Source organism: Phacochoerus africanus, chromosome 16 (assembly GCF_016906955.1).
Source record: "Phacochoerus africanus isolate WHEZ1 chromosome 16, ROS_Pafr_v1, whole genome shotgun sequence".
Taxonomy (NCBI): Eukaryota; Metazoa; Chordata; class Mammalia; order Artiodactyla; family Suidae; genus Phacochoerus; species Phacochoerus africanus.
In genome coordinates, this window is record NC_062559.1 from 36,680,828 (window position 1) to 36,708,357 (window position 27,530).

Consider the following 27,530-nt stretch of genomic DNA (forward strand, 5'->3'; position numbering starts at 1 on the left):
ATTTGGAAAATCTGCTTCCCCTGAATTGTGCCCACTCTGTCTAACCTGTTTGGCTTCGTATGAGCAGGATTCAATGAGCTTTACCATCCTAGCACTTTTGCCAGTCCCAGTTTTCATGGGCCATGTGAAAGCCTCGAGGACCAGCATCCCTTCCTGGGCATTTCTTCCTCCAACCTCCCAACTCCCACAAGATGTTTCTTCCCAGAGGCTTATTCCAATTCTCTACTTTCAGTGGATTGTACTCTCTTCCTCACTTCTGGAACTCTGGGCCATCAGAAAGAACCTTGGAAATATTACTGGTCTAAGAACAGCCAAAGGCCTCCTTACTCGAGAAACACCACACTGGAGTCATTTGCTTGTATTAAAATGAAAGCCTTGCGGAGTTCCCGTCGTGGCGCAGTGGTTAACGAATCCCACTAGGAACCATGAGGTTGCGGGTTCGGTCCCTGCCCTTGCTCAGTGGGTTAACGATCCGGCGTTGCTGTGAGCTGTGGTGTAGGTTGCAGACGCGGCTTGGATCCTGTGTTGCTGTGGCTCTGGCGTAGGCCAGGGGCTGCAGCTCCGATTCGACCCCTAGCTTGGGAACCTCCATATGCCGCGGAAGCGGCCCAAAGAAATAGCAAAAAGACAAAAGAAAAAAAAAAAAAAAAGAAAGCTTTGGGACAATAAGTGATGGAAACTTAGCACCTGCACTCCTGGATAAAGGGGGGCTTCTTCACCTAGAGATCTGCAGGGAACCCCAGTTAGTGGTCCACAGTCCTCAAAGCAGCCAAAACTCTGTGAGTGACCCTTCACAGGGCAGGGTAACCATCTCTACCCTCTTGCTATTTCATTCAGCCCAAAAGGTGTGATCATAACTTAATCTTACCAGATTTGCGGCACTGGGAGATAAATATCATCCTAATTTTGGTAGAAACATAAAAGCAAATAAGCATGATGTATAAACAAATGGGCTTTTAGCCTAGGGTTTGCAAAATTTCATTCTCTTCTGCATTATAATTGTGATTGTCTACAGAGAGGTATTTAGAAAGCCTTGTTCTTTTCCTTAAAATTTACAACTAGTAGCCACAGCCTATTAATCCTATCTGCTTCTCATAATTTGGAAATGCCAAATACAGGGGTCTCCTGTAACAGCTACATGCCAGCAAGTGGTACTGTTCTAAGAAAAAATATCTGTCTTCCTTAAGGACCCCCTACTCTGGTTCTCTTACAGATGAACTCCCACATTCTGCCTCAGTGACTAGTCCAGTGTTGGCAACATCTTCATCCTGGGCAACAGAGTCCTTCCCATGGAATAGTGTAACTTGAGCTTGGGAGGGACAGCACTTTCTGCTCTGGAGGTAAGATCAGGAAAACATGAATCCAGAGCCATCAGCTGCCCCAGGCCTATTGCATGACCCAAGCCCAACTGCAAGAGGAGAGAAAGGACCTGGCACAAACAAGAGAAACAGAGGTGAGTGACATTGAGGGGGCCCAAGGTTCCAGTGTCAGAAGTCCTGTGAAGTGTCCTGGGTATAGCCTCCCCAAGTCTCTGCTTTGAGGTTGTGTGTGTGTGTGTTTTCTGATGTCGGTCTTGACTTTCTGAACTACCCTGTCCCTCTAATAAATCTTTTTATGCTTGGATGAACCTAGTTGGTTTTCTCATACCTGGAACTCAAAGAAACCTATCTGCCAAGTGGCCCATAATTTATTTAACTTGCACATAATTCCTGTGCAGCAGGAATTGTATTACGCCGTGAGGAAATGCACGTTAATGGCCTCTCTCCTTACAGCACTTACTCACCATCCAGGGGAAGAGTCAGCTGGATAGCACTCCTTTCTCGGATTCCTTGATTCACCACCCTGGGTGCCAATGACCCTGTCTGGGAATCCTCTAGCACACTCTCTCACAGCAGCAGCAGCCCCTTTTCCCTTACATAACCCTACTATTAGTGCAACCATAAAGACCCTCCCAATCTTTGCAATGGAGTAAGTGAAATACAGTAGTAACAATGCTGTTTTATGGTTTTCAAAGCCCTTTCAGATGAATTATCTCAAATGCCAAGAATATCCAGTCCCTGGGATCTTTCGTAGAGAGTTGATGTTTATCAAGCATCACAGCCAAATAAAAACATCCTGTAAGACCTTCTGCTTCCTTCCTTTTTCTTATCTAATCTTAATCTGGCTTTCTCAGAAGGCTTTCTTGGGAGAAGAATGGGCTAAAGGCTGGAAGCAGAGAAGGATGATAAAAGTATTTGATTAATCTTGTTGCATTTCCTGAAAATAATATTAATTGGTTTCTGTTAAGGATGAATCTCAGGGCCTCAGGTATAACAACCTGATCCTCCAGTGGGGACCCAGGGACCAAAGTTCACCATCTGCAAAGTTGAGGCCTCGACACCTCATTTGCTCTTTCCTTCGAGTTTTATTGCATGCCAGTTACGTACCAAGCATTGTCGACTGTCCCCAGTCTCAGAAGCTTACAGCCTAGTGCAGTGGTTATCAAACTGATTTGTACCCTAGAATCACCAGGAGAACAGATACCTAAAACCTACTCCCAGAGATTGTGATTTCCTTAGTCTGGGGTGTGATCTGGACATCTGGAGTTTTTAAGTGTCCCCGGGTGATTCTAAACATGCAACCAAGGCAGAGAACCACTAGTCTAGGAGGAGAGAAAAATGAATAAGCAGGGAATTACTAAAAAGAGTTTTAAACACATGATGAAATGCAACCATGAGAGGCCCTCTCCACCCAGGTTGGAGAACCCTGAGAGGCTTCCCCAAGGAGGCAGCTGAGACCTAAGGGACCATGAGGGTTGGCCTGGGGGTGATGCTGAGGGAGATGGGAGAAGAGTATTCTGAGCAAAAAGAACAGCAAATGTCATAAGAAAGTACCCTGAAGAGAGAGTGAGAGGCTGGTGTGTTGGGAGAACAAAAATGTTAAACATTTAGGAAGTGATAAAAATTAAGTTTGAAGAGGCAAGCAAAGATCAAAACACAAAAATGGAAATTTTGAGATGTAATTCAGATGGCAATGGGGACACATTGTAAAGTGCACAGTGGAAGAATGAAAGGATTGGCTGTGTTAGAGACAGAACCCTTTCTAAAGTCTCACTGGTCAGAATGACTCTAATGGCCACACCTATAAATAGGACTGGCCTGATCATAGCATGGTGAATATGGATTTTTAATTGTGTTAATAATTTATCCTTTATTAAAAAAATCTTGTCTATACCTAGTCATTGTGTGTGATAAATTTATAAGCTTCTTTTTCTCCCCAGGAGATCAAAGCAGCTGCATCATCTCATTAACCTTCACTCAGCACCACGAAGGAGATGGCGAGGTAAATGATAACATATTAGAGAAAATTTTAAACACTTAAAGTTTCAAAGACTTGCCAAAAACTCACTGTGATAAGCTGAGAAAATGCCAAGTTCTGGAGTTGCTTTTTCTTCTGATTCTTAGGCTCTGATTTATCTGTGAGATGACATTGTGGAGAGAGAGGGACAGGTCAGCTTGGAACATTTCTGCAGAGCAGGCAGCGCTGAACTTCAAGCTAACCTGCACTTAAAAAAAAATCAGAGGGGAATGAAATTGCTTTTTTCTCAGAGAAACTCTTCCAATTTCAGTTCCAGGGGAAATAGTTAATTCATGAGCTGAGCTGTGAGAGAAATGAATCTACTGGTTCCCAGAAGAAAAGGGATCTATCTGGCCAACTTGCCAACTGCTAATTCAAATTTTAGGCTATTTCACATTTACCCTCATGGGGGAAAAGCTAGATATTGCTTATTGAAGGCTAAAACATTTTGGATTGGCTTTGACTGGGCAGATTTTTGCTAACTCAATTACTATACAATGAGATCAGCCCATTTATTCGGTTTTGAATCAGTTGGCAGTGTTTCCTGACAGACTGCTAGCTCTGGTAGGTCCACATCTGACTTTCCACTGCTTTGGCTTAAAGTTCCCTCTCAGCCTGATCTGAAAAAGGTGCTCCAAGTTCAGCTTTCGGGGCCATCTCTGAGCTCAGCCCTTTCCTGTATTTAGGCAAAGAAGTCAGAGTGTGGATTAGACCAGTGCTTCTCAAAGTGCAATGTATGTACTCCCAGTCACTTGGGAATCCTGTGGTGGCGTGGACCCCACATCCTGCGCTTCTCCTACGCTCCCAGGAGGTGCCAGTCCTGCAGGTCCATGAGCCACCCTTTCCTCTACCTGTTCTGACGCTCTGAGCTCTCTCCTCTCAAAAGCTGCTTCCCTCTCAGCCTGCTTCCATTTCTGTTAGTAGAGCGCCTGAGTCTTGAAGGCCTTTTGCCCTTTCAGAGTCTCTTTTTAAAAAGACTTTCCCTGGAGGATTAATATGTGATGCTCTCCCTCAGCTAAGACTATCAGGGATTAGGTTTCAATTGGTGGAAATCCAAACCAAAATGAGTCCGAAATGTGAATATTAAAGGGTCAAAGGCATCAGGGAACAAAGAAAGGGACTCATTGATGACACATTTTTTCCCCAGTTAAAGGGAAACTAACAAATGAATGAAAAGCCATTCTTCCTGACTTTAGAGGAGCTTCAAACCAGAGGATGTTACCTAGCACAGGCTGGAGAGTCATAACCTTGCAGCTAAATTCCACTCTGCCCTAGGATTAGGACTGGGGGCTAACCAACTAACTTTCCTCATTAGTTTCCTAATCTGTAGAATAGAAATGACAATAACTACCTCATCCACCCCAAGTTAATATGAGGATTAAATCAGATATCTCATCTTAGCTATTGCCAAGCCCCTAGTATGGTAGCCCTAATAGTCACTCAAAATATAATCAAACTGTAACCAACAATGCCAGTGAAGTTTGCAAAGTTCACATTAGCAGAAGAGCTCAAGAAGGACTTCAGGAATTCAGTGAGCTCCAGTTTGGGGATATACGAAAGGAAAACAGTTCATTGCTTAGTTGGTCCTCTCATATCTTGTGTTCCATCTTAGCTCTCAACCTTTAGCGAGGTCTTCCTGGATGCCTTCCATCAGTGACTGGTCCCATCTAATTTACCTGTAGATTTTTCTTCTAGAGAAATGTCATATTCAAGGAGAAAAACAGCCCCAGTAATTATTACCGATTCTTCTTGGAACACCTTACTTAATTAGAAGACAACACTGGAAATCAGTTACTTCACTTGCCATTTACTAACTGATGTTGGGCAAGTAACCAATTTCTCCACCCTTGGTTGCCTGCTTTGTCAAGTGGGAGCAAGAAGAGCTATCCTAGAGGGTTGTTGTTTGGCTAATACAGCCCCATAGTCATTGAAAAGTGTAGTCCCTTCTACCTCAACTCCCCAACCCCAAAAGTGTCTCTTCATCCTGTGTATCAAATGACCAAGAGCCTTAGGAGCAAGTAAGCCAAGCTCAAGATTGATTCCAATCTTGGTGCTTCATTTTTTTCCAAACTTGAAATGTTCACTCCTGTTCTCTTAACTCTTGCCCAGGCTAATGCTGCCAATTGCTCCCTCCGCCTGCCCTCGCCCCAAATTGTAGCAGCTCAAAGAACTATTGGAGAAGCTGAGTTGAATTGTGTCACAGGGCTGTCCTTTCCTAACAATAGGTCTAAACAAGGCCAGTTCAAATTTCTAAGGTGGTCAGAGGCTCAGCCACTCAGCCTCAAGATGTGAACTGCTCACACAGGAAATGGAGGTGTCAGGGACAACACTGCAGGGCACAGTGAAGCCTGGAGAGGGGCTCCCCTTCCTCCCCTAGAACTCAAATGTCCCCAAGCCAAGACTCAGAAGCAAAATTGGCAACATATGCTTTGTTTCCCGACAAATGATGTTCAATATAGGCCGTGATGATTTTTCTAAAATTCCATTTCATATAAATTTTGTTTTATATGGGCTAGCAGATGGGGCCCAAAAGCTCCAGAACGGAATGGCTGCTGTATGGTGTGTTAAAAGTCAATCTGGTAGGGTGTTTGTGTGGGGTAGGGAGCTATTAAAAAATAAAAAGAAAATCAGGTCAACATGTAGATGTTATGAACATGAAAAAAATCATAATCTGGGAATCTAGGGGTGGTTAATCTGATTTTTTTAAGATGGGAAATGAAATGTTGTAATTCCACTTGGGTAGAGCACCACTTTTATCAATTCCCACATCCTCTCTGGGTCTCAGTTTCTTCACCCAGAAAATGAGGCTTGCTTGGGGTCAAGAGATGGCAGAGACATTTCCCTTTGTGTGCTAACTCTAACCCATGGTGGTGGCTGCTCTGAGGACTGGCCTGAGAAGTTACAAAAGATACTTATGATGTCATGAATGTAGGGTGGAGGCAGTTACACTTGTGCTAAACACTTGAGCCCATGTGAGTTAGGTGGGTACTGAAGTCCCTTGCATTCTTATTAGTTATTGAGCCTAATGTGTCCACCATGGGAGGAAGAACACAGGCAGAGAAAGAGCTGTAGACACCCCAGGGAGAGAAGAGTCACCTAGGGGTCACTCGGGAGCATAGCTTTGGCTAAAAGACACCCTGAATTTTGGCTTGCCTTGCCACTAAAAGCCACCCACAAATTCAAGCCCAGGAGATACATGTGACTCAGGGACCAAAGAAAAGAATTTTTTAAAATAGGAAAGATATAGGTCTTCCTAGTGTCCTCTGTATAATGGGTTGAATGGTGGTCCCCTCCAAGATTCGTCTATTTCTTCATGCCCAGAACCTATCAGTGTTACCTTATTTCAAAAAAGGGTCTTTGCAGAAGTAATTAAGTCAAAGATCTTATATGAGATCATCCTGAATTGAGCAAGTGGGTCCTAAATCCAATGATGAGTATCCTTATGAGGCAGGAAAGATCACCCATAAAGAGGAAGAGGGATGGCGGCCACCAAAGCAGAGGTTGGAGTGAGCAGCAGGCCAAGGAGGACAGGGAGGGCTGACAGCCACCAGCAGCTGGAAGAGGCAAGGAAGGATTCTCCCCTGGCCCCCAGAACTGTGAGAAAATAAACTTCTCTTGGTGTAAGCTACCAAGTTTCAGGTCATTTTCACAGCAGCTGCAGGAATCTAATACAGCAACCTACAGGACTAAGGGTGGCCACAGAATGGCTCAGACTGCCCAGAGGAAGAGTCCGGGTTGCGGCTTGCTGCAGAGGACATTGGCCTAGATCCCCACCATTCCTTCCCCCCTCCCCTGCCCCTCAGACTCTCCCCCTGACATAGGAGCAGTTCTGCAGCCCAAGCAAGGAGCCCTCTGGGACACCTCTGGACCTCCACTCATCTGCACCATCGTGGCCTTCAGATGGCCTCATCTGGGCCCGCCTTAACCTTGGCCAAGCTCTATAATCTAACTCAGCGACCAGCCTAATCATCCATCATTATTCTAGTTGCACAGAGGACTTCTGGCCATGTTGGAGAACACACTGCCAAGCTAGGAAGCTCCCCCCACCTTTATTACCCAAATGTATGACTGCATGTGCAAATACCACCAAAACTCTGCCAGCATTTGGCAGCTGAGGAATAGAGCAAAAGAGGAACTCAAATACAAGCGAGCTTCTTGTCACTGAAATGGTGTTTGATAAGGAAACATTCCTCTCTGATTTGTAATAAATAATGAGCAAAGGGACCATTTCTGAAATTTCATCTTGATGACCTCAGAATTTCAATCTATAGAACAGCAATTCACAGTAAGAACAAGCGAACCAAACCATGAATTTCTATTAAAGCGGTTGCCCCTGACTTACCTTTTTCTAATGATATGTATCACTTGCGCATACTGACGAAATCTGAATTTCACCATATAGCAACCGCCCCCCTCCCCTGAAACTTACACACTCTACCTTCACTTCTCTTTTCATTCCGCAGCCACTTATTAGACCTCTCTGGGAAAAACAGAGCCAGCTATCCTGTGAGTTCTGCCTCCCCACCCTGTCACAGCTTGTGCCAAGGGATTAATGTGGCTCAAATCTCTCATTTTACGATGAGAATCATGGTGAGGAAAACCCAGGCCACGATTCTATTTATTATATATTTCTATAATACCATATATTATCATAGTCTATTATTTACCATCTATGTGCCATGGAGCATTTATCTAAAGTCTGGGAAAGACTGGCTTCTTGCCTATGGAGAAGGAATAATGATGGTTTCCTTGCATGATTACAGTGAGACTCCATATACCTAGCCCAAGGCCTGGCACATCCAAAGTCCTCAGGAAATATTCATTACTGGGATTCCCATCGCTATTATTTTTATTGTTATCATGGCTACCCCCACCGTGTCTGCTCACCTCTGTGTCTGCTCACATGATGGCTGTGGAAGGATGAAGACCGTGGAAGAAATGGAAGCAGAAACTTGGTACCTGCTGGATCAGAAGGGGTCTAAGCCATTCCAGGACTAGGAGATGCATCCATATGTCAACCTCTTTGATCAGCTCTCTTTTGCATTCTGTACAAAGAGTCCTCATTAGACATTTTTGCTTCAGAAATCACAGCAGCCTAACAGGCACTTGGTTTTGTCTCCAAAACCACAAACCTACATATGAAATAGGCATCACCCCGAGAGGCCAGCTTGCTTTGTGAATGATCAGACACATGACTCCAAAATTGTGTGGTGCAGGCTGCCTTGATCCCTCCCTTCTACCTGGGGCTACTCTGCTGTGGCCTTTGGCCAAGCACAGAGAGAAGGCCTCTATTTCTGTTCCCACCAGCCTGGTGTTTGTCCACCGAAATCGCCAGCCTCATCCTCCTGGGGGAGCCGGCTCTGTGCAACACTTTGAACGAGGGTACCTCCCACTGCACCCCCTTCACCACTCTTCTGTACCGGTACACACCTGGCTCTAGACCAAAATGCAGGTTATTAATATTGGCTCTGACCCCCTTAGACAAACATCAACCTTCCTAATAACTCCCACAAATTTACCTCAGCTCTATTATAAGTGGGAGCCAGACCTGGGAGCATCCAGGCAATGCTCCAAATTCCCCCTGCAATCTCCTCACCCCAGTCAGAGGTCTCACCTTCCCCCATAAAGTCAGTCAGCTGCTAAGAAGTTTATCTGATGGACTAGTCATACTGCCATGTAAATGACTGATGAGGAAGTAAAGGTTCTCCCTTCGGGACTGGGGGGTTGCGGAGTGGCGGGGGGTGGGGGGGGCGGTTTGGCCAAAACATTGAGAGCCTTTTTACTACCCTCACAATGAGTTATTTCAACAAAGTTCAGTCAGTGCATTAGTTTGTTAAGGCTTCCATAACAAAGTATCACAAACTGGGTGGCTTAAGGTGTAGAGTTTTATTGTCATATTGTTCTGGAAACCAGAAGTTTGAAATCAAAGTGTCAGCAGGGCGGCCGCCTTCTGAGGATTGTGAGGGACGCTGTTCCATGCCTCTTCCCCAGCTTCTGGTGGCCTCAGGAATCTCTCGGATTATAGACAGCATTCTCCCCAGGGCATCTTTCTTCTGTACATGTCTGTCTGCACATCCAAATTTCCATTTTATAGAGACACCAGTCATCCTGGGTTAGGGACCACCCCATTGATCTCACCTTAATTTGACCATCTGCAAAGACGCTATTTCCAAATAAGGTAACCTTCACAGGTCCTGGGGGCTGAAACGCCAACACCTTTTAGGAGGGGACATAATTCAACCCATAACACTTAGGTAGAGCATATCCTCATTTATGTCAAGGACGCAGTCCCTGAAAACCTCATATAAATTAAAGCTTTCATAATTTTTTAAAGAAAAAACAATAATTGAGGGCAAAGTAAACTTATCCGGAAATGTATGTATCATGTCGTTCTTCAATATTTCCCTTTTTTCTTTTCTCAGTATCGTCTCTCATATTTTTCTTTGCAGACACACTGAGAATTTATTTTGCCTGGCCTATCCCAGGGGTCATTTGGCTTCTGTAATGGCATTTTATGTGATTTTCATTGCAAAGGTATTGATTTTCAGACCTGATTTTCAGTACTCACACAGGCTATGTGACAGTGACATCCTAGATGATATTGTTATGTGGTATAAAAAGTTTTAAATATTTAAGTAGCAATGAATATTAAAATGATAGCACAAAAGGGATGAAAATCCTCTGCAGAGATTTTGGTGTGTACAAACCTGAGAGTGATCCACAGCCAGCTGACAAGGGAAGCAGGATATTTCTATTAAGCAGCTAAAGTGACACTGTCACCCAGCCAGAGTGTGAACACAGGATGCAATTCAAACAGGCCCCCTGCTTTGAAATTGTCTGAATTTGTTTTTAATTTGAGGAATTTTAGCTTTTTTCAAATTTGAATAACCAATTGAGACTTTGTTATTACTCCCAGGTCATCCTATTTCAAACTTGCATGGCTCAAATTTGCATTAAGTGCCGCTGGACTGTATAATAAATATCTTTCCTTCTGTAGGAAGAATCATAGAGCAAAACTACCCAGAGGAAACAAGGCAGATGGAAGCTACTTGTCTAGTCACAGAGGCAAACTTCCTGTAGGTGAGGAAGCAGTGGCTTTAGACACGTCTCATGGTCTTTAAATTATTTATTCCCTGGTACCTTCTGCCTAGTTCTGAAGTCTCCTAACAAAAGAAATTTTACCTTTATTATATGTTTCTTTATCTTCCCCGCCTCTAGCCACCAAAACAATCTTGCCATACTTTGGTATAAATGCTAAGTTCCACAGCAAAATGACTTATGGTGACATGAGGCAGTAAGCTCTCAGCAGTGTTGTGCTGTGGGTGCCCTCATGTCAGGAATCCCAAGACTTGGCTTTTAAGGCTTGGCTCTGCCATCAACAAGTTATACTTCCTGGGACAATCTGTCTAACTTCTCTGGGTGTCCATGTCCTCATGGTTTTGTACATTTTTATTAAAGAGATGGAATGACAAAGGCAACATAGGAGATGTCTTAGAGAGAAAGGTGAGTCATGAGAAGGGGATCTCACATCACAAGCCCTCCCCTCGCCCCATGAAACCGTTGGTTCTCCTGAGTCCCCAGGTGGTGCCATGGAGAGCCCCTTGGGCTGCTCCCTCTGGTTTTTCTAAATTTCTCATTATGAATGACCTCGACCGCCCCACCCTGCCTCCTAGCTTAGTCTGCACCTTCACCCATCCCTGGTGGGGAAGAAAAAGATATTTGCAGTGTTATGCTGATCCTGACTTTGACTTCTCAGCAGGTTCTGAACAAGCCCATCCTTGGGCTCCTGGATAGAAGGGCCCAGGTAGACACAGCATCCATTTTCCTGACCAAAACACATGATTTGTTTCATAAGAGATTTGTGAATTTTCAAATATCTGAAAAATATGACAATCAAATCCTATTTAGTTAAATCTCTAATTGCCTTGATCAAAAAAAGAACGAAATTACATTACATTAGATCCATCTACTCATGGAAGTCGAAGTAGGACCCATGGCCACTCACTTCCCCCTTCTTAGCGAGGAGCAGGAATCCTTCCCCCAACCCCAATCAATCTCTATTGCTAATTCCACAGCCCAACCCCTTTTCTTCTTTCCCAAATCCTTTCTTCTCTACCAAAAGGAAGATAGTAATTTACACTCTCCTGGGAAAGTAAACAAAAGGAAGAACACATCTTTTCCCAGTCTTTAGGAATTTCAATGCATCCCATTTGCAGAACAAAGGCTTGTTATTTTCACTCCATCTTTAGGACTGGTGATTTCCAAAAAGGTTTTGGAATTTTAATTTTTAGTTTCCTGCTCCACAACTGGATGGGTTTGTTTATGTTTGTTTCTCATCTTGGGAAGGTGGGAGTAGAGAGTGAAAGGCATTAACTACTGGGTTCTTCCTGTCCACTGGCAGTGGCAACAACTGGTGTCTATAAAGATAGGGAAAAATGAGCTGAGCTTCCAACATCTATGAACCAGGTCTCCCTTGGAGCTGATATGGAAGTTGGAGACAGGAAGCTGAAGTCAGGAAGACAGCACCTTCCCTCTTCAAGGTGCAGTGGGACTGAATAACTTTTTTTTTGAACAGTACTTCTCTTTATTTATTTATTTATTTTTACAATCTTAACCATTTCATATTATTTTTATTTTTATTAACGTATAGGTGATTTACAGTATTGTGTAAATTTCTGTGAGCAATAATTGAAGTGACCCAATCATTTATACACACACACATACACACATTTCCTTTCCTGTATTAATCTTCTGTTATGTTCTATCCCAAGAGACTGGATATAGTTCCCTGTGCTGTTAAAGTAGCACCTCATTGCTTGTCCATTCTACATGCAATAGTTTGCATTTACTAACTCCAAACTCCCCATCCATCCCACTCCCTTCTCCTTCCCCCTTGGCAACAACAGTTTGTTCTCTATGTCTGTAAATCTGTTTCTGTTTTATCTGAATAACTTCTTAGGGGAGGTGAAAAGGCTTCATAGGCATGAGTATCATTCTCATTTTCTTCTGGAAACAGTGCTTAGAAAAAGGTTGATGAAAACATCAGAACACAGTTGTTTAGAGCCATGTAGCAATTTCTTTTTCTGTAGTCATCCAAAAGGTCATTAGAATTGCCAACAGCTGATGTTGCATGCCACCTTGTTTGCAGGAGAACCCAATTATCATACCCAAAAGCCCTCCGGTCTCAGATCAGTTTACTTACCTGCCAGCTTTCAGAAAAGAGAAAGACACATATGTTCCTCATCTTCTGACTTCAGCGAGCCTCCAACTGACCTCTCCAGGACCAGAGACCTGATCTCAGCCCAATGGGTACCTTTGAACCAAAGCCCTGCCTCCCCTCTGGCATCTGGTCCACCCCTTCCCACCCCATCCCTTGTGTCCCCAGCCTCTTGGGCCCAGTCAGTGCTTAGAGGAACCAGGTCTCTTTTAAGTTGTTTTCTTTTTAAAAACAGAGAAATGGTACTTTTCTGGTTTTGAAAAGAACCAAGAGCTGCAGCACTAACCCTCAAGGTGAACTTGGCCAAAGGAGGCGTACTTGTGGACTTTGTGACCTGCCAGCTTGAGTGACAGGCTGTTTATAGTCATTAGGAAACTGTGAGAATTGAAGGCCTCTGCAGATTTCTTAATTTTTTTGGAATGCTTAAAAATAGAGTGTTTTGTTTTTTTTTTAAAGGGCACCAGTTAGGAATCATCTATGTTTCCTTATCTGTTTAGTTAAACTTCTATGTCGTGTATCAATACAGTGGAGGCAATAATGATTAATAATTATGAGTGAGGACCTCTAAAGGTTCAGAATATATAATCATTGATGGAGGCAGCACAGCACAATGGTCTGGGCACAGATCTGGAGCCAGCCTGCATTTGAACCCTCTGACCTTGAACAACTGACAATCTCTCTGAGACTGTTTTCCCATTTGTAAAAAGAACGTGAGCAAAGTACTTCTTTATGTGATTTCTGTGAGGACTAGAACAGTAGGGAATAGGTGAGAACTTATGGTGTTTATAATTTTTTGGAAGCACAGATATGAATCATGTGTACCTGGGACTGACATGCAATAGCTCATCCCCTGACTCGAGAGATGGACTGTTATAGAGCCATGAGGAAAGAGTGAATACATTCATAATGATGCTGGGACAGTTGGTGACCCCCATGGGAAGGAAATGAAAACACAGCTCTCCTTGCCTACTTTCATACACAAAACTCAATTATAAACAGAAATAAATTAAGGATAAATATGAAAGGCAAAAATTTTAATTTTATAGCAGAAAACATGAGAATATAATTGTGACCTTAAAGTAGGAGAAAATATTTTTTAAAGACAAAACTAGGTCAAACTATTTTTTAAAAGCTATTAATAAATTCAGCTATATTAAAATGAAGCACCTCTGCTCATTAAGATGCTATAAAATATTGAAAAGATAGGCACAACCTGAGAAAAGAGATTTGTAACACATTTAACTAACAAAAGGTTCATGTGCAGAATAAAAGAATGCCCATAAATCAGTAAGAAAAAGAACAGCCTAATAAAAAAATGAGCAAAAGATCCGAAAAGTATTTCACAGAAGAGAAATCAGGGAGATTAATGAACATGTGAAAATATGCTCAATGTCACTAGTAGACAAGACAATGCAAGTTAAAATCACAATAAAATGCCATTTCGAACCCACCAAGTTGCTAAAATACCAAGCATGGCTAGACAGCAATGATCAAGGACTCAGATATTCTGCTGGTGGGAGGTAGATGGGTATAACCATTTTGTAACATAATTAGGTATCGCCAAGAAGAATTGAAAACCCACAATCCTGCAGCCCAGAAAGTCCCCATCTAAGAATGGATCCCCACATTTGCTTCATGTCACAATGACCTGGCATGATTTTAGAAATCCTGATGCCCAAACTCCCCTAAAACTAATCAAATAAGAATCTCTGCAGGTGAGACCAAAGCATCAGTATTTTTTTTAAACATCCAGTTATTCCAAACTGTAGCCAAGCTTTCTGGCCAGTGGTACCCCCTGCCTATGACCTTTGGCTGCTCCTCTAAGGATGCTGAGATGGAGGAGGCCTAGATTTGGTGGAACACCTGGCAGGCTGCAAGCATATGAGCAAAATCCTGCACAAGCTTCCCTTTCCCACGTATTGCGCAGGAAAGGGGTTCACTCTACTCTGGATGTCTACCTCTTGTGCCATAATAAAAAGCAAAGTCCTCCAGCAGCCCCACTAGCCCCAAGGGACAGCCATGACCTATCCACATGCTATTTTGGGTAGCTCTACTCAAATTGTACAAATTGAGGATGAGCCTTTCTGGACTGTAGGGCCAAGTCCTGGGAGGAGTGGCAGGACTCCCAGAGTGTAGTTCTGTCAGAGGTCTCTAAAGGGGGCTTGCAGCAGTTTGTAGCCAATATTGCCTTTCATAGCATCCATATAGCTGCAAGGTGACTGCTCTAACCAGGCAAGCTTCCTCAGCAAAGAAGAGCTTCCTCATTATTTTGTAATATTTGGTATAAAAAATTGCTATTGAATTTGAAATCTAGTTGCAGCATCCATATAGCTGCAAGGTGACTGCTCTAACCAGGCAAGCTTCCTCAGCAAAGAAGAGCTTCCTCATTATTTTGTAATATTTGGTATAAAAAATTGCTATTGAATTTGAAATCTAGTTGCATTATGAAGGGAGTTCTGACTTAACATTTGTCAATGAAAAAAAAGGAAGAGTTGTTTGATTCTTTAAGTATCCTTTCTGAATTGTTATTATGTGGTTTCAAAATTTTTATTCCCAACCTTGAGAGTAAAAGCTTTTGTCCATGATGACTATCAAGAATTTCAAGAGGGGAGTTCCTGTCGTGGCTCAGTGGTTAACAAATCTGACCAGGAACCATGAAGTTGCAGGTTAAATCCCTGGCCTTGCTCAGTGGGCCAAGGATCCAGCGTCGCCGTGAGCTGTGGTGTAGGTTGCAGATGCGGCTCGGATCCTGCTTTGCTGTGGCTCTGGTGTAGGCCAGTGGTTACAGCTCCTGTTAGACCCCTAGCCTGGGAACCTCCATATGCCGAAGGAGTGGCCCTAGAAAAGGCAAAAAGACAAAAAAAAAAAAAGAATTTCTCGAGATCATCATTTAAAATCTTGGTCAAAATTGCATGTAACCATTTCATGCATGAAACCTGATTTTTTGAAAAAGTATGTTCAAGGAGAAAATCTCAAGTTTCTCTTTTTAGAAAAATGTGAAAAGATTCTATGTGGAAGTATTGTATTTTTCCTAACTTAATTACGTAATATAAAAATAATTTTCTTAACCTAATTGTATAATATGAAAAAATAGCTCTTTTTTTCACCAATACCTATGGAGATGCCCCTAGATTCCCTCCAACTCACCCCAACATGCTGAACAAATACCATCTTTTTCAATGTGTGCCATGACGGCTTGGGAAGCATGGCCTTAAAGAGAAACTTTTGCAAGAAAAGTATTCAAGGATATATTTTATAGCAGCATTATTAATAATAGTAAACAAACAGAAGACCACCCAAAAGACCACCACCAACAGAATGGATAGATGGTGGCGTGATAGGTCGGTGGAATAGGACGAAGTAGGGAAAATCCATGAACTACAGCAACATGTCGCCATGAATGAATCTCAAAAGCTTTATAATAAGCAAGGGGTAAAAATCAAGTCACAGAAAGGAGCTCCCATTGTGGCACAGCAGAAACGAATCCAGCTAGTAACCATGAGGATGAGGGTTTGATCCCTGGCCTCGCTCAGTGGGTTAAGGGTCTGGCATTGCTGTGAGCTGTGGTGTAGGTCACAGACATGGCTTGGATCCCACGTTGATGTGGCTGTGGTGTAGGCCGGCAGCTACAGCTCCAATTCATCCCCTAGCCTGGGAACCTCCATATGCTGAGGGTGCGGCCCTAAAAAATAAAAAGAAAACGAACAAACAAAAAGTCATAGAAGAAAATGTACAAAGTTCAAAAATAGATAAAACCAAACAATAAATTTGAGGGAAAGGGAATTAGTGATGTTTTTAACAGAAAAGAGTCATTCACTCATTCAAGTCCACTCAAAACTTAAGGCTTGCTATCTTTTCTGCCTGGAATACAGAATGATTTGATTTTTCCGAAATAAGGTACTACCTCACCTGGGAGGTCTTCTCAGATCAGCTAATAGAAAATCATACACAGAACATGCAGCTCACTCACATGCGCGCGCGCACATGCGCGCACGTGCACACACGCGCGCGCACACACACACACACACACACACACACACGAGTCCACATCACACAAAGAATACATCATGTGCACGCCCCTAACCCTTTATTTGACTTTTCTTCATAGAATTCAACACCTGGCACAAATTTGTTTACTGCCTGTCCCTCCTACTCAAGAGAGCAGAAACTTATTTTGTTTTCTGCTGTCTTCAGCATCTAGAATGGTGGTGGGCATGTACTAGGAATTTAATAAAAATCTATTGGATCCAAATGGGGAGTTATTTAGCAATGACTTTATCCAGACTATAAGATTCTAGTGCAGGTACAAGATTTAGAATCACCAACTTGGGTATGTAAAAATGAAACTACTTTGCAATGATTGCATTTTATTTTGTTCTACTTTGCAATGATTGCATGTTATTTTGTTCTCAAACCCCAATTTTCACTGGTTGGGAGAATCGAAAACTTTCCATTTCAAGGTAAACCTTTCTCTTCTGCATTTTTCCTCAGACACTCCTTTGGGTAAATGGTTCCTGTAATACTTTACCCCACTCCCCACCTGTCTCATTTCTCCCCCTCTCATTGGAGGCACGGTTCATTCCTAGGGCATGGAGGTTTCCCGTGCAGCATGAGGGGCCCCCATCTTCCCTTCCATGTAGGCCCATCAAGTGCCAACATCTGTGACAGTCTTCTCGGATCTTTGCTCACAGGCATCTGACCCTATGGCAGCCAAACTGCTAGAGTCTGAGATGCTAGAGTCTGAGCTTGAGCATCCTTGTCTACCAGTGAATCAAGCTTGACTGAAGATCTCCAAAGAGGTAAAACGGGCGCTCCCATCATACTGAACTCTTCGACTTTCTAAAAACTCAAAAACTTCTTCTCTCAAAATCTTGGCTCTGGCTCTATTACCAGGAGTTTTCAAAATAGTTGACTCTACTTAGAAACTTGACTGATCTGAATCCACTATCTCCCAGAGCAGTGGATGACTCCATGGGTGAGAGAGTTGAGGGCAACAAGAAAATTCAGGAAAGGAGGAACATCTGTTGTTTTCTTGGAATTTCATCTCACTGCAGCAGAATCCATGGCACCACAAGAGCTTAGCAAGTAGCTTTGCAAGTTTAAATAATGCTTTATTTACCTAATCCTTTGGGAAATCTGCAGAGGTATTTTTTTTCTTTCCAACAGATGTTCACTACCTGCAACTCCCACTTTTTGTTTTTCATGTAGCAATTCTTGATGGAAATATTTTTACCAGATATTTCACACCTCTCAAATTTATTCAGTGTATAATCCAGCAGATAATGACCTGATTTTCAAAATTCTTGATTTTACCTTCTCAAGAATATCCAGTATTATCCCCTGCTATTCAGTAGCTCTGGGAGTTTGTGGTGGGTGAGGGAAATGGGCAGCATGGCTTGACTTTCACTACATCCTGGCTCATCTGCTCTTCTTTCTTCCATCAGCTTCTCTCAAAGCTTCTAGCCCCTCAATCAGAAGTAGTGCCTAGTACCCATTTTGTCTATAACAGGTTGACCTTGCTTCTCCAGGTGTGGTCCTTGGACCAGCAGCATCAGCATCACCTAGGAGCTTTCAGAAATAGAGAACCTCGGACCCCTCCCCAGATCCACTGAATCAGAGTTTGCTTTTTAGCAAGATCCCATGGTGATTCTTGGGCACATTGAAGCTGGTGAAGCACTGCTCCAGATTTAGCCCTGCCCTCACTCCCATGATACCTGGTCCCTTGGGTTTGCTATTCAGAATGCCCAGAAGGTCTAAACTCAAGTTTCCAGTGCCTGGCTTTCATGGCCATCAGGCCCTGGGTGCATTTTTCTAGTCAGGCCATGTTAGGAACTGAATTGTGACCCCCACCCACCCACCCAAATTCATATGTTGAAGCCCTAGCCCCCAATGTGACTATATTTGGAGATAGGGCCTTTATAGAGGTTAACTAAGGTTAAATGAAGTCATAGGGTGGTGTCCTAATCCCACAGGATTAGTGTTCTTATAAGAAGCGAAGAGACACAAGTTCCCATCGTGGCACAGCGGAACCTAATCTGACTAGGAACCATCAGGTTGCCGGTTCAAACCCTGGCCTTGATCAGTGGGTTGGGGATCGGCATTGCTGTGAGCTATGATATAGGTGGCAGACCCACCTTGGATCTGACGTTGCTGTGGCTGTGGTGTAGGTCAATGGCTGTAGCTCTGATTCAACTCCTAGCCTGGGAACCTCCACATGCCGCAAGTGTGGCACCCCCACCAACAAAAGAAGGGAAGAGACAAATACCAGAGAGCTCTTTCTGCACGCGCACAAGGAAAAGGCCAAGTGAGGACACAGTGAGGAGGTGGGAAGAAGGTCTCACCACAAACCAACCTCAACAGTACCTTGATCTTGGATATTTAGCTTCTAGAACTTCAGGAAAATATATTTTTGTTGTTTAAGCTGCCCTGTCTGTGGTATTTTGTGATGGTAGCCCTAGCAGACTGCTATAGTCCATAAAGGTCCAAACAAGTCCACTCAATGACTGAGAGAAATCGCAATGCAGTAAAATTCCCTATAGGCTTCTTCAGAGAAATGCATCTCTGGGATCCCTTTTGCCCCAATGATTATTTCTTCCCCGCTGACTTCTATGTTTCAAAGAGAAACTTCCCCTCCTGCTAACTTTCAGCATCCTGTAGAATAAGAATCATCAACAGGAAAGGCATTGTCGAATCTCAACCACAGTAAGACTCCCCGAGGGACCGAGGGACTGAAGAACCCAGCCAGAGAGGTTTGCTCTCTTGGCATCTCTGCTCCTGTGCACAGAGGGCCTTGTGGAGAAAGGATTTACGCACATGACAAAATTGCCACAAGGTAACTGCTAATGACGTGGCTGCTGCTCCAATGCAGAGCACCTGCCGCCACCCGACACAACACAGAGCTCAACATTTTGGCAGCACTTCTTTGTCTAACACAAATCGTGTTATTTTCACAAGCCACTGGATCTGCCAAAAGCCCCAGTGAACAAACAACCTGGCAGATGCCATGAGGGGACCAGGAATCCGAGGTCCTGGGAAGGGAGCTGGCAAGTTCATACGCCTCCCCCAGGTCCCAGGAGGCAGAGAGAAAGGTGACAGACACAAACCGACCTGCACATTAATGTCCCCGGAGTGCAGACAGCAGGACCTGGGGGTGCAGAGGTGAAATCAGAATGAAAGCGCTTTAGAGTGAAACAAAAGGCTTCTCAGCACTGCAACCACAGAGGAGATTTTCAATTATTCAGAGGCAAAGGCAGCTTCTATAAACAAGGTACAAGCACATATATGTTTTTAACTGGAAAAGCAATCTAGGGCTACCTTAAATATTTCATATGCTAGAAATATTTAGGTTTACATAGAAGGAAGAAAAATGGTTAATTGGATTCTTTTGAATGAAGGACCGTTAAAGCATATTTTCACAATAATTGGTACTCTTGCTCAGGGACACTTGAGTCCCAGGGACTGTGGGAAACCACCCCTTCTCCAGAGGCAGCCTCTTGAACACATACCACCCCTCACCCCCAGCTTTATAAAATGCAAAACTCTTCACATTCTCCCACCGTTGCTCCTTTTTTGCCCTCCAAGTAAAAGCTAAAATCAGGAGTTCCCATCATGGCTCAGTGGTTAATGGACCCGACTAGTATCCATGAGGATGTGGGCTGGATCCCTGGCCTCACTCATTGGGTTAAGGATCCGGCCTTACTGTGAGCTGTGGTGTACGTTGAAGACCCAGCTCGGATCCCATGTTGCTGTGGCTTGGTGTAGGCTGGCAGCTACAGCTCTGATTTGACCCCTGGCCTTGGAACCTCCATATGCTGCAGGTGTGACCCTCAAGAGACAAAAAAAAAAAAAAAGCCAAATCATCAGCGCGGCCCATGATGAGTCCTCTCATGATGACCTTCTGCCACGTCTCCTGCTCTCAGACATCACCCCTCACGACTGGCTCTCCAGCTCCCTTCAGCTCCACAACATTGCACCTCTTCTTTCCTCCTCTACTCTGCTGAGGGAATTACGACCCTTTCTTCAACATACAGGTCAAAGTTACCCTTCTTTTCAAAGCTTCCCTGATGCTTCCAGGCAGTGGTACTTGCTCCCTCCTCTTCATCCCTGGAACACTCCAGGCATCCTTCTCATATTAGGTTAAGATTCTCAGTAGAGGCTCAGTAACTCTCTTGCTTACACCTGGCAGCTCTAAGACTTATGGGCAAAGATGAGAGAGGGGCTTCCTCCATGCATCTCCTTGTAGCCCAGACTCACAGTCTAGCCTTCTAATGATTGCCCATCAAATGACCAGGAAAGGCCATTCCAGAGAAAAATATGCCAAGAAAAGGCAAGGAAGAGGGAGGAGAAATCTGAATCTGACCACCAGGCCCACAGAAGTAGGAGAGGGGAAGAGAAAACAGCTCTTGAGAGGAGGCGGTCCCTCACCCCTTTCACAGAAGTAGTCCCAGGAGAAATAAGAGCAAATTTGAAGGGAGGCAAAAAGGAAAGCTTTCTATTCCAAGCTGGAATCAAAACCCCTTTCCTTGTTTCTCAAAATTCTCCACCTGCAAGTGCTCAGAGTCATTAAATATCCCTGTGTTCATATCCTTTCAAATTAGATTCCTCTGAGCTGGGATGCAGTGGGTTAATGCAAAGGAGTTTTACGTCTTCCCTGGAGGCCAAATGGCATTATCTCCTGGCTTCCTAGGACTGTTGTTCTCTGCTTTCTAACAATAAAGGCTGGAGTCTGATTTAATTCTACGATAGAATAACAGTTTCTAATAACAGCCTATCTTCTCAAGTTCATTTTCTCTTAATGACATCATATTCTACTCTCGTACATAGAGTCACTCACACAAATAATCAACAAAGTGTTTCAAATTGAGACCTTGCTAAACTGGCTTTAGTAGGCTGAGTATTTAGTACATTGATTGTTTATATACAGCAGCAAACATTAATTGCATGAGTTTGCTAATGTCTAAAGTTCTTAATTATTTTCTCAATTATGCCTGTCCTCTCTTTGGATTCTCACTAATTATTTTCATCTTGACAGATAGCTCATATTACGCTTTGGGTGAGATGTCAACAAAATGATGAATTTGTGTAGCTTAAATGAAAGAAATGTTTCATCAGCAATAGCTATTTGACTATTGTCCAGCAGTCAGTTTCATGCCTTGTTTAAAAGACTAACATGCATATTGGGTCCTTTTTCACATGTATGTGTATATGGATAGACAGACAGATAGACAGATAGATAAGATAGATAGACAGACAGGTAGGCAGACAAGGAGAGAGAGAAAAAAGAGGGAGAGAGAGAGAGATCTGGTGTACAGAAATGGATGGCAAAGCTGAACCACAGGAGACAAAAAAGTCATTACCGCTTGGCAGAAAGCACAACACACTGGGATGCAAGTCCTGTTCTGTGCCCTGTTCTCTGGCACTTACAACTTTTTTGCCCAAAGCAAGTAACTGCAACTCTCCTGAGATCCATTTCCTTGTCTGTGGTAGGAAACACCACTGTTCCCTATCCTGTCTGTGGTGTTAAAATACTTGAATGTAGGTGACAGTGCCCTAAAATGATAGTCAAGAGTATAAGATACCATACAGATGGAGAGAAAAGGCCTCATGTGGCTGCCACTTCTGATTCCTACCCCTCTGTTCCCCAAATCACGAGCAGAGAAGTGGCTTCCTGTAAGGATTCCAGCATTGGGTTCCATTGAAGCCCCCTCATACCTAGAGGATGAGCCAGGGAATATCTGCATCCACACCTTTATATCATATTCCAAACACTTTGCTCTTGCCTACCCCAAACCTTCACTTCCAGTTTGGACCCAAGTGCCTGCTAACATAAACATGAGCATAAAAGTGACTCATATCTCTGAGCACACAATAACCAAGACCCAAGCGGAGATGAGATGTCCTGTTCTGCTTGGCCCTAAACTAAAACCACCCAAAGAACAAAACTGTTCCCTTTCTCTTCTTCCTTCTCACGCCTAGCCCTTTGGAGTAACCTTTGATGACCTTGGCCCTCCCTCTTGGACTGAGATTTTAATCATGGTATGGTGAGGCCTCACTCGAAGCCACCAGCTTCTCATTTTACACAGCCCGCCTTGAGCTGCCTCAACTAGCACACATTTCTACTCCCCCTGGGAGGCCCCACTCCCACCTCCCCAAACGAAATTGTGCAAAAGAGTCTGCTTCTTGCCCACCTTTTCCCATCATATCCTCCGCTAACCTGGGACCTGGCAGTTTGGTCAAAGTGTCAGTGAATGAATCACAAACAGTGAGAGAATTTCCACTTCACGAATAGTTTTCAGTGTGGGTGGTACCTTACCTTAGTGGATTTGTCACCTGCTTTTTCAAGCTCAGGAATCACGGAAACCTTTGCAGCATACACAGAGCTCCAGAAAAATTAGCCAAGAAACCATTAATGTGATATAAAACTGCAAATGTGCCCGGGGCCGACGGAGGCAAAGACAGATGTATAATGCTAATGAGATGATTCACAGGTACTTCTAGGTCCTCTCAGGATGCTCAGGACCCAGAAATACTTGTGTTGTCATTGCAGCTGTTTGTATCAATAAAATAAGTTTTTCATTGGCCAATAAACTACAACAGACATGCTCAGAGATCATCTCCAACATCTATTAATCCAGTCTGAATTTTAGGGGACCTGGGGAAGAATTCTAGGGAAATGTGGAGTTTTTTTTTTAGGGCTGCATGCATGGCATATGGAGGTTCGCAGGCTAGGAGTTCAATCGGAGCTACTGCTGTGGCCCTACACCACAGCCACAGCAACGCCAGATCCTTAACCCACTGAGCAAGGCCAGGGATAGAACCTGCATCCTCATGGATCCTAGTCAGATTCATTTCCCCTGTGCCACAACGGGAACTCTGGGAAATGTGGGTTTTTAATCACCTCTAAGCAACTGAATGAGCACACTCATCGCTTTAATTTTTTTTATTATTTTTATTTTTTTGCCTTTTTGCTATTTCTTTGGGCCGCTCCTGCGGCATATGGAGGTTCCCAGGTTAGGGGTCTAATCGCAGCTGTAGCCGCCAGCCTATGCCAGAGCCACAGCAACGCGGGATCCGAGCCGCGTCTGCAACCTACACCACAGCTCACGGCAATGCCGGATCGTTGACCCACTGAGCAAGGGCAGGGACCGAACCCGCAACCTCATGGTTCCTAGTCGGATTCGTTAACCACTGCGCCACGACGGGAACTCCACTCATCGCTTTAAGATGCTCTTCCACAAGCCCTCACAGTGCCATCCTCTCTGGCCCAGGAAAGCCTACGTATCCAAGCCCATGCATCCACTCTAGGTCTTCACTCTTGTGCCTCCTTCAGTGGCCACCAAAAAATATATTTATTGGAAGCCACCTCAAAACCAGGTGGCTCATAATGGAGCTAAGGAGCCTGGCTTCAGCCCATTGTGGCTTTGACTTTCATGACTTTTTAATCAGCATAACCACCACTGCCAGCACAGATGATGAATTAAGAGAAAACACATTTATTATTGTCATAGTAAGTGATGGATCCAAATAATTCTGAGGGTCCCAGATAGGCGAGTATGTCATATTTTAGAGTCAGGATAGGAGTGAGGCTTGGGTTATTTTCTTACCCTAAAAAACCTGGGCTTTGTGGCTTTGAGCTTTCTCTACCTCCACTCCTCCCAAACTGCATGATACAGAGGCTGCTGACGTCTGTGGAAGAGGCTGTGATGTACAGCCCAGATGTCCCTTCAGGAATTAAAGACTCATTTTCCTGGCTGTTCAGTGGGCTATTGGCCAATAGCCCTCAGCTCTCAACCCTCTTGGAGAATTGCCTTGGCTGAAGGGCAGCCTTTATCCAATGACTGGTCCACATTGACTGGTCCTACAAAGACCCTTCCCTTTTGTTCCAACCTAGGACAACTCTGAAGAGCTATCCTTGCTTCAAAGCTCCCCGAGGGGTCAGCTGAGCCTTCCTTTAAATGGCATCACAGCCAAACAAACTTCTCCCTCTGCCCACACCTGCTTCCTTCTGGCCCCCGCAGGTGCTGATCCCAAGAGCACTTCCTATAATACCTCCTGCATACGAGTCTCTATCCCAGAATCTGCTTCCTGGAATCCAACCTGTGGCAAGCCCCTTGTGCTCTCAGCCCACCTCCGTGTTGACTCACAGCTGAGGTAGACGATCCGGTTACTGACAGCTTCCAGTCTTGAGCACATGCATCTCTGGGCCTCTCTGCCCCCAGGGGGCTTCTTAGCAATACAGGTTGCACACAGGTACAACCTATCGGGGAGTATGAGGATTAACGCTCCCAGGAGGACCTGAGATAAAGACTCACCTCCCCATGCTTGCATGGCATCGTTCTGAGGCATGTTTCACAGTTTCTCCAGAGTCCCTGGAGGACAGAGTCTCTGCTGTGCCTGAAGCTGCCTCGCCCATGAACCCACTGCTGACTTTCTCTTCTCACTGGTTCACTCCCTGCTTCTGCTTCTAAGGTCACCCCTCAATAAGCCACCAGCAACCAGATTCTTGCCTCAGAGTCTACCTCTGGGTGATCTGAAAAAAACAAAAATATTCTCATTTCTTTCTCTTTCTAAGTGGGAAACTCACCTACCTGGGGGCAGAGCCAAGACCGCACTTGCAGGAAAAGGGGCCATGAGTCATGATGAGTGTGAAAATCAGGACAGCCGTGGAAGATGCTGAGGACCCAAGCTGGATCTCCCCGCCCCGATGCCTGGCCAGCATGTTTTACGATGAAATTTATTAAGAGGATGTAGAGTTAAATGTCACCCTTGCTCGTCTTCCTCTATGGGAACCCCCCAGAGGCTGAATGACAGCAATGGCTGTCACTTACCAAGCCCTGTGCCAGGTGAGGGAGGAACACTGGGCAGAACCTCCCCCATCCTTCGGGACTGAGAAAAATCAACTCGAATTTGGAAACCAAGAATGAGAATGGCAAATAAATTCCATGCTTTCACCATTAATCAGCAAAGAGCCAGGAATCAAATCCAGAGCAGAGCACTCCAAATACCTAATCAGAGGGCAAGAGGTCACAGAACGTGCACTGCACATTAGGTCTAGGCAGGCAAATTCTGGGCAGCTTGGGGTCAGGGATGTGAAGAGGAGAAATGAAATGATCTTTGTGTATGACCAGGGATATGTAGCAGAGCAGGTAGGAAAAGGGCTAACAGGGTCCCCAAAGCTCTAATAGCAAAAGTACATTGAGGAGGTAAGAGAATGAGAAAAGAAATAAAATAGCCATGCCATCTTCCAAGTCAGCAGGCAGCCCTTGAGAAAATGAGTTTTGTGCCAGTCTAAGCAGGCTGAATGTGAGCTGTCCTGAGGAGGGCATCTGATTTCAACACTGTGCCCCCAGATGTCACCTTTCAACCAATATTTATTGAGCATTCTTGAACTGGAGACATGGAAATAAACAGAAAAGGCAAGTGCTCTGGCCCCAGAGAGTGAATCTACGAGTCAGGGGAAACTGCCAATAAACAAATAAATTGATATAGATGTCTGAGAGTAATCAGAGCTCTGAAAAAATTAAAGTGGGGGTGTGTTAATAGTTGATAATGGCAGGTGCAATCTTAGATGAGGCAGCAGAGACGGCTTCTGCAGAAAGGTAGACAAACACGGAGAACAGAGACAAACAGGAGGCAGAGCATTTGGGGGAGGGAACAGCAGGTATAAAGACCCTGTGCCGGGCTTGGGGGCAGCAAACAGGCCAGTGTTGGGGTACAGAGGAAGCAAGAGAGAAATCAATGAAAGAGGAGGTAAACTGAAGGGAGATTTTTTTTTTTTTTTTTTGAGGCCAATGACATCCAGGCCTGGGAAAGTTTAAAGCTCTCCTCCTAGTTGCTGTGGACCTAACATTTGCCATGTCCTACTGCTTCAGTCTCTTCGTCCTCTTTTGCTGTGTTGATTTCACCTGGTGACACCTGTGAATCCTATCACAGTTTTCTATAAGGAATGAACCACAACAAGCAGCTTATGGCTGTTACATATGTTAAGATTTGGAGGGAAGGCTCACCTGACCCAGCTCACACTGTCCATTGCCTCCCCCCCGATCTTCTTCCCCCAACCCCCTCCAGGGTAGTGCTTCTCCCACTCCATGCCCTGCCTTTCTCCAGCTCTGCATCTATTTCTGCCCCAAGTGGAAGCCTTAAAAGCATTTCTTCACCAAGGTAGACCTTCACTAAGAGGAATTCTCCAAGGACCACTAAGAGAATAAACTGTCTCCATGTCACTACTCCCATCCGGGCTTGGCTTCAGGATGGGAGGAGCATCGGTTTGCAACCATCGGAGCCAGCTCGCATGCAGAGGTGCATGGCGTGTGCATCTTTCGTCTACAGAAAAATTAGGTCAGCTCTAGCTGGAGAAGACACGAGCACCGTGAAGCCTGCAGATCTCTGCTGGGTTTCCTAGGAGCGTTGTGGAGGTGTCCTTGGAACACAGGACTTGAGATGGGCATTTGAGAGAGCTCAGCTTGCGTTCTGATAGATACACACAATCACTTTAATGCTAAGCCTGGGGAAGGTGTGTGTTTCTTCTGTAATAATCTGGATTAGATTGTAAGATAGAAGATGGATTTCAGAAAACAGAGGCCCTACATAAACATATCCCCAGCCTATGTGACACAATTCATCTTCCCTCCCTCTCCACCCGTCTCACCCTCCCACCATGGAGGTGCAGCTGTAATTACGGTAACTGCCCTTTATTGCCCTCCTAATGTATGCACATGTTATCACTAATCCTTCTAAGATGAGATAGTTAATACTATTTCCATTTTACAGATGAGGAAACTGAGGCTCAGGGAGGTTGCTCCTGGTCACGTAACTAAAACGGAGAAGTGCCCAAATCCTTCTGGATTGCTTTCCCATTGCCTCCCAAAGAGAAAGTTTCTGGCCTTTTCTCGATTCTGAGAGGAATAAATCTCTCTGTTCTCTGAGAATGGTTTTGTGAGAAGAATCCTAGTACAAGCCTTTGACTGAGCTTTTTCCT

General features: G+C 44.3%; 1 long non-coding RNA gene across 1 annotated transcript in view; it reads left to right on the plus strand.

Moving 5' to 3' along the window:
* LOC125117309 (uncharacterized) overlaps positions 1 to 27,530 on the plus strand; it is a 53,104-nt gene that overhangs the window by 5,027 nt on the left and 20,547 nt on the right. The window contains exons 4-5 of the long non-coding RNA XR_007132587.1: positions 1,214 to 1,453; positions 3,260 to 3,321. This is a non-coding gene — a long non-coding RNA (uncharacterized LOC125117309). The remainder of the gene's footprint in view (positions 1 to 1,213; positions 1,454 to 3,259; positions 3,322 to 27,530) is intronic.